Source organism: Microtus oregoni, unplaced genomic scaffold (assembly GCF_018167655.1).
Source record: "Microtus oregoni isolate MIOR12 unplaced genomic scaffold, Mior012 000021F_ref0000039, whole genome shotgun sequence".
Lineage (NCBI taxonomy): Eukaryota > Metazoa > Chordata > Mammalia > Rodentia > Cricetidae > Microtus > Microtus oregoni.
Window position 1 is genome coordinate 33,856,298 of NW_024543080.1, and position 8,435 is coordinate 33,864,732.

Here is an 8,435-nt window from a genome sequence, read left to right on the forward strand (position 1 = left end):
GGTATAAAGACCAGCGGCAAAACATAGATAAAGATAAACATTTTAAGCTGAAAGAGCTAGCAAGAAAAGAACCAAGCATTCAAAACTAGTAATAGGGCTCTGTGTGATTTTTTGGGAGCTGGTTGGTGATCCAAAAGACAAAGCCTGGAATAATGGGAAAGGTTTTGTAAGTGACATACCTTCTTCAACAATGTGTATTCCCATCATTTTTATTTCAATTAAATACTTCAAAAAGAGAAATTGTATTACTATTGTAAATCACAGTGCCTTGAACAACATAGTTACTCAATAATAACTCTTTCAATCTAAGTCACCTTTATTATTATAGAAAGTTGATGGCGATATCATTGCAAGAATATTTTCTTTTTCTTTCTATTTTCTATTTTTTTAAGCTAAAGGAGAAACTTTTCAAGTTTTATTCAGGTTGTAAAAGCTGCAGAGAGCACATCTTAGTTTATGTCCAACCTGGTCTTTACAGTCCCCTGAGAAGACTCACTTCCTGTTTTTCTTTTTCTTATCCTTTATGCCATCCTTGTTAGCATGGGAGACCGGAGAGCCCATTGTATTTCCTTTTGCTTTATTAGTGGGATCCCCACCTGGAAAGTTCTCTAGGAATCTGAAGGAATTCTGGGTCTTGGATCACATCATATCTATCCTTCTTCTTGCCTGGCTATGATGTGTTTGTGGGGGAGCTGGCTTCGATGTCAGGTGACTCTGTTTGGCCAAATTCTGCTCCCTGCAGGGTCATCTGCATGGCATAGGCATCCTGTTCCTTCTTAGGCATGCTGCTTTGGTCAGGAAGCCCAGCAGAGCAAGGCCAAATTCCTGATTTCCATAGTCATCTTTAGGAGGGCATTGTCAAGTCTTCAGTCCAAGAGCTAGCAATTCCAGCCTTGGCTGCACAGGCTGCCGCTGCCCGCTATGTCTCCTCCTGCCACTGCCGCTGCTCTTCCAAAGAAACATGAAGAGCTACGGCCAACTCAGGATCAGCACTGGCATCTACTCCAAACGTGAAGTCACTGGCACTAAGACCAAGCATGGAACTGCTTTCACCAGCCAAAAAAGAGAACAGATGAGGGCATCAGCCAAGCTGGGCCCTGGAGGCACTGTCACCAGATGTGATCCAGTTCCATCCTTGCCATTCAGTGTGTTCACAAAGGCCGTCAGCATCTCTGTGTTCCCCTCGTCTTCCACAAAATTGAGGATGTCAGCATTAACTTTTTCTATATGAGGTATTGCCTAGTTTGCCCAGATCCTTCTCATTGTCTTCCCCAGGGCTACCCACAAAGTCGATGATGACCATCCTGTGATTCTTGTCCTGCCAGTGATTCAGAATCAGATGGACCACTCGAATGTCAGTGCAGAAGGTGATCTTGCCCTTCCTTGGATTGGACAGCATGATTATAGAGAGGATGACGCCAGTGTCAGGGGTGAGTGTGGTCAGGACTTCACAGTCATTGGCCAGTGTGATGAGTCCCATGAATTCTCACAGTTGTTTTGAGTGACATATGATGTTGATGGCATCTTCCTGGGCCTGCAGCGGGTGGGGAGTTAGTCTCCATTCCACACGTACTCACTGTTACCCGTATAAACCATAGTGCTCTCCAACACTATTATCCAACTTTCCCCTGTAGACCAGCTCAGGGACTTGCAAGAATACTTTCATACAGATCACATTTATTAAATTTTGTAATTATACTGATCCACATAGTCATACCTTCTCATAGGCAAGATATGACTTTGCAGAAATGGCTGAAAAGAAATGGAATACTATTCCATCAACAATAGATTCAGTGAGAATTGTGTATGAATTCATTTCCTTGATTACCTGGAATCATACCTTAAGAAATAGCTGATTTTTCCCCTCACGATCTGTTACATGTTTCATTCTAGGCCTAATGAGGCAGAAGTATGATCAATCATATCAATGAGCCAAACAATCTGGAGCCCTCACTTGAATGAACATGATGCTTTGAAGATAAATTCTAGCCTCAAGGGGATTGCTTATCATTAGTTTGTTGACCTCTTTCCTGTCCCAAATTAAATAAGTATATGAGGGAAGAAATAAATAATCTATAATAAACCATGATTTACCTTCTGATTTTAACCCACTTAAAGGTCATTACTTGCTTCATACTGAAACCTTGAAAGCTGATCTTTGATTTCAATTTTTACTCTACTGGCATCAAGAATTCTTGCGAAAATACAGACATGAATGCAGCTTTAAGGAAACTGAGTAGGAAAATCCTTACAAAGATTATTTGAAAGTACTTTAAGCATGAAACTTTGTTCTCTTAAACTAACTGATAGTTACTATTCACTCTAAATGTTAGTTTTGTATTTTTTAATCTTTCAGAAAATGAAAGTGCCATTAATAGTTTAAATGCCTGGATGTAGCCAATACGTCACCAAATTTAGATTTTAATCAACTTTTTCAGAACTAAGATCTTAATTATACAGGAAAATTAACAAATTTCATCTTTTTCAAATAAGGAAAATTAAAGGGAAATGAAAACAAAGATGAATTGTGCAATGGCCCCATGGCTTTACTTTTCAGATTTCATGGAGTTACACACACTTTTCCAAACTATCTTGATGCTAATTTTTCAGGAATATGAAAGACCTCAGATGACACTTCTATAGAATAACCCCTTAAAGGTAATATTAAATATGTATCCATTAGGCTCCACTTGATGTTCTGCACAAAATTTTTCCTCTAATGCAGATTTCAATAAGCAAGAGTGATTTAGTCAGCAAGGACAATGAAACTCTGATGCGTTCCCCAGCCTTCAAGACTATTCAAAACTACACTATTATTTGCCTCTGTCAGGCTTTCAACATAATTCTTAGGATCCTATATGTCAGCACAATGCGAGCACTGCATAACTGGTCATGCAACAAATATTCTCCATCGGAAAATAAATGATGTTTGTCTTCCCTTTTTTTTCAGACTCTCCTGTGCTTGACCTCTATATTGCATCTTGTTCTGTGAAAGATTGAGACCTTGAAAAAAGGCTAGCTTTTTATTTAACAGCTGGCAACCATGCTCTTTTGCCTTTTTTTCTAAATCATAATTTTGGAACACCATAATATTTTATTTCATGACTAAACATGGATTGCACATCTATTTTGATGAATAAAATAGCTTTCAAATATAAGTTATTGTTTTGATATTTTTACTTTAGTTATGCTAATTTCCTGCTTTCACCAACTCGTATGGAGACAAATACAAAGTATTTTGATTAAAATTAGAAATAAGACAAAATTTTTCACTCTCTCCATACCTATTTACTATAGTAATAGAAGTCTTAGTTACACCAATAAGACAACTAGAGATGAAGGTGATTCAAATAGAAAGGGAAGACATCACATACCCTTCTTAGGAGACGATGTAATTGTACACATAAGTGACCCTAAAATTTCCACTGGGAAACACCAGCAACTGATAAACACTTTCAGCAAAGTAGCCCTCTTAAATACAAATAAATGAACTGAAGACAAAACAGAGAAAGGATACCTTTCATAATAGCCTCAAAAAACCATTGTCTTGGATAGTCTAATCAAGCAAGTGAAAGACATATATGATGAAACCCTAATACAGTAAAGAAAGAAATTGAAGAAGATATAAGTAGATGAAACTATCCCCATGGATTAGTAGAATTAATAATGAAAAAAAAATAATCATTTTACCAAAAGCAATCTACAGATTAAATGCAACCCTCATCAAAATTTCAAAAAAAAAAATCACTGAACTTGAAGGGACAGTTTTCAGCTTCATATGGAAGTATTAAAAAATTCAGGGTAACTAAAAAAATTAATTACTGAGGGCATTACCATCTCCTATCTCAAATTGTACTACAGATCAATAATAATAAAATAGCATAGCACTCTCACATAAACAGATATATTCATAAATGCAATAGACTCAAATACCAACATTAGTAAGTACTCTGACCAATGGACACCTGATTGTTTATAAGAAGTCAGAAATACACCATTAAAAAATTGTCTTCAACTGTGGTACTGGTTAAACTAAATGGTTACATGTAGAAGATGCAATAAAATTCACACTTATCAACCAGAAAAAAAAAAAAACTTAATTACCAAAGAATGAAAGACACCCAAATAAGGCAAATTCACTGAAACTAACGGAAGAAAGCATTGGCCCAGGAAAATACTTCCTGAATTTATCATCTACAGCACAAGAGCTGAGGAAAACAATTATTTATGAGACCTCCTGAAACTAAAACTGTTCTGTATGACAAAGGACACTGTCATGAGACACAGAATGGGAAAAGATATTCTTTAACTAACTATTTCATCTGATAACATGCTTGTATCTAAATGTATAAGAAGCACTTAAATCCTTGGCAACAAAATGCAAGTAAAGCTATTTGAAAGATGCTGCCAGTGCTTCTTTTTCCAAGCAGCCATGAAGATCACTGCAGTGGAGCAAAGAAGAAGCAGACATTTCACAAGTTCACCTAATGGGCTTTGGACCCAAACCAACTGCTGGCCATGTCCTGTGAACCGTTGATATATTTGTTTGGCACTGGACAGAGGCAGTGAATGAACCATAGCTTTCCACAAATCAAGCAACACTCACTTAAGTCCATGAGAAAGGTCAAGTAGGAGATATGACCCATGGAGGAACACAGGGTGTGAATACACAACTGAGGAACATGATCACTCTCCCACGATGGGCATGTACAATGGTAAGACCTTCAAGCAGGTAGAACTCAAACAAAAGATACTCAGTCACTACCAGTACATGCAGTAGGATCAAAAACCCACTTCCATTGTTCTTGAGTTCTCAGTAGTCCTCATTGTCCGCTATGTTCAGTGAGTCCGGTTTTATCCCAGGTTTTTTCAGACCCAGGCCAGCTGGCCTCGGTGAGTTTCCGATAGAACATCCCCATTGTCTCAGTGTGTGGGTGCACCCCTCGCTGTCCCGAGTTCCATGCTCGTACTCTCTCTCCTTCTGCTCCTGATTTGGACCTTGAGATTTCTGTCCGGTGCTCCAAATTGGGTCTCTGTCTCTGTCTCCTTTCATCGCCTGATGAAGGTTAATATTCAGGAGGATGCCTATATGTTTTTCTTTGGGTTCTCCTTATTTAGCTTCTCCAGGATCACTAATTATAGGCTCAATGTCCTTTGTTTATGGCTAGAAACCAAATATGAGTGAGTACATCCCATGTTCCTCTTTTTGGGTCTGGCTTACCTCACTTAGGATAGTGTTTTCTATTTCCATCCATTTGTATGCAAAATTCAAGAAGTCCTTGTTTATTACTGCTGAGTCAGAAGCCCTTGGACTTCCCACTGGGCAGAGAACCCTGATAGCTCTATGGGCTGACAAGGGAGGGGAACTTGATTGGGGGAAGGGGAGGGAAATGGGAGGAGGTGGCGGGGAAGAGACAGAAATCTTTAATAAATAAATAAACGGAAATAAATAAATAAATAAAGCCTGCCTTAATATCTGAGAGGAAAACAGCCCTCTTGATCAGTCTTACAGACCAGATAATGGTAACAGATACCTTTAATCCCAGAATCCACAGTAACATAGCCCTTTAATCCTAGCAGCCACTTTAGGTGCGATAGAAACCAGGCAGTGCATGTCTTTAATTCCAGTCATGGACGTCTGTAATTCCAGAGCTATAGAAAATTATAAAATAGTAGAAAACAGCTCTCAGAAACAGTCTCATTCTATGATTACTGGAGACAGGATCACCATTTTTTGACTCAGGTCAAGGTAAGAGCCAGTGACTGGCTACTTTGCTTTTCAGGTCTTGAGGTTGAACCCTAATTTCTCTCACTGAGTCTTTATTAAGCATGCTTCATTTGGCACCCAATGTGGGGCACACATTTATGAAAAAGTCATTTTCCTGAAGCTTTTTAGCCAATGACTCAGATCAGAACCAGAACCAAACCTAACATTCTCTCCTGCTCTTACAAATTATTATTGTTAATGGTCAGGAAAAAAGCTGAGTGAAGGAAATTAGATTAAATGTTCTTGTTTTGAAACAAAAGTGGAATATTTGGAGGGTAATATAACCAGAATACAGTTAAGATTTGGATCTACACAATTCACACGTGTCTCCTGTAGTTTCTCTTCAAACAAAATCAACTCTCACTTTGCTTCAGGCCATAATTTCCTGGGATTCTTGAAGTCTGTGTTTTAAACAAAATCTAAGGTTTTGTTTAAATGAATTATTTGATCATGTGTTATCCCAGAAGTGGACCATCAATTGGAAATCTCTCCTAGCAATCTTTGGAAGTCATACCAATCTTTCCTAATTTGAACTTTTTGTTTTCTAATATTCTGTAAATCTATTTTATACCTAGATAATTGATAAAATCTCCCCTTTATATTTTTTTTCAGGAGCAATTTGCAATGTCTAAAGATGCAAATCTTTCTTATTTCTTCAAACATTCTTTCTAAAGTATCTATATTTGAATAGGGAAAAAGGAAGTACGGAAAGAAGGGAGGGAGGGATGGAGGGAGGGAGGGAAGGAGGGAAGGACAAGAAAAAATAGAAATTTATTTCACCTTCTTTACCAAAACTGAAAAATTATATAAAAACTATGCTTTTCATGGGATTAATTCCTTCTTAAAAGAATTTGTACACCTCATTCAAAATACATCTGTAGTGATACCTGCTACTTGTTTTGCAGACATTGTCTGAGGTGCGCAAACTCTAGAACATCTTAGAATAAAACTTGAAAAACATGATCAATATTTCCCGGACTCCAGCATAATGGGCATATTTAATTTCTGTCTTGGATCATTTTTCATTCAGTTTCCCTGAGTTTTTAAGTTTTTTATTGTTACGGTTCTTGATAACCATCGTCAATGGTGGTCAAATAGGATGAGAATACTATTTCACATTTCTTTTATCCGTTGAAACTTGTTTTGTGTCTGAGTATGTGGTCAGTTTTGTGAAAAATTCTATGACCTCAAAAAAAAAAAAAAAGACATCTAGCCGGGTGGTGGCGGTGCACGCCTTTAATCCCAGCGTTCAGGAAGCAGATGCAGGCGGATCTTTGTGAGTTCGAGACCAGCCTGGTCTACAAGAGCTAGTTCCAGGACAGGCTCCAAAACCACAGAGAAACCCTGTCTCAAAAAAACCAAAAAAAAAAAAACCAAAAAAAAAAAAAAACCAAAAAAAAAAAAAGACATCTACTTTTTTGTGTTAGAACTAATTGTTATATACATGTCTGTTATACTTTTTGGTCTAGCGTCAGCATTTCTATTTAGTTGTTATCTGAACTGAATGATCTCTCAATTGGCAATTATAGACTATTGAAGTCACCACAATCACTTTTCAAGGTTCAGTTTGGGATTTAAGCTGTAGTGGTAGTGCTTCTTTTATGAATGTGTGTGCACTTTTGTTCAGTTTATCAATGTTAAGAATTGCAATGTCTTTAGGGGTATTTTTCTTTGATGACCGTGTAGTGACCTTTCCTATCTCTTCTCATTGGTTTGCTTGGAAATTCTGTAATATTGAAAATCTGTGTATTCTTATACTCACGTGATTTCACAGGTTAGTTTATATTTATGTTGCTTTGTGTGGATGCCTTAACAAAATGCATAAGATTCTCATAGTTCTGCAGGTAATGAGTTCAAGACCAAAGAGTCATCAAACTTGATTTTTTGTGAGTCAAGTGTTAGGTTTGCATATAAATTCACATATTTATTTGGTGTACTTACAAGGTCTTCTATGGGTGTTTTCTCAGTGTCCAAATATCCTTCTAAGTTTTATAAAAACATCTTGCAAAATAGAATATACTTATGTTTCTAAAATGACCATAGGAAAAAAAAATCAATGCTTATATAGCAAGCACTAAACAAAGAATCATCAACAGTGTGGATTGATAAGATCAATTTAGCATGCATTCTATTTTAGTCAAAGTCTAAGAACAAACATAAGTTGTTTTAAAACAAAATTGAATACTTAAAATTAGTTCAGTGTGTGTTGTGTGTGTGAAAATAGATATTAAATATGTTCAGTTTTTAATATATTTGTGGAGTTTATGCATTCTGAACATATTTCTATATAATCTTTATAGATAGTCAAAATTCTTAAGTGACTTTTTGTGGAGGCCAAAAATGCAGGTCCATTTCCACCTTGCCTGATGATCAGAGAGTTGGAGAATAACAGGCTTTACTGCATCTTCTAATTCAAGAGGTGGTTTACTTGCTCTTTTGAAGATAAAATAGTTCAGTGCCATTCCGATGGGTGGTCAGGATATTCAGGCACTTGTTCTTTTGCTCCTTTCTTTTATAAATAAAATATGAGGCCACCTAGAGAAGGGTAGGCTTCAACTTGTTACCTAGAGCACATGACTTGGTCACCTTGCTACCTAGAAAACAGAATGCTAATGATTCGAAGTCTCAGAGTTGACTGTATGAGTTACCCTTTTATCATGTTAATAAA

The 8,435-nt window shown here is 37.0% G+C and overlaps 1 pseudogene; it reads right to left on the reverse strand.

The window, feature by feature from the left end:
* Positions 1-492: 492 nt before the first annotated feature.
* On the reverse strand, positions 493-8,229 carry LOC121460750 (annotated as a pseudogene).
* Positions 8,230-8,435: the final 206 nt, after the last annotated feature.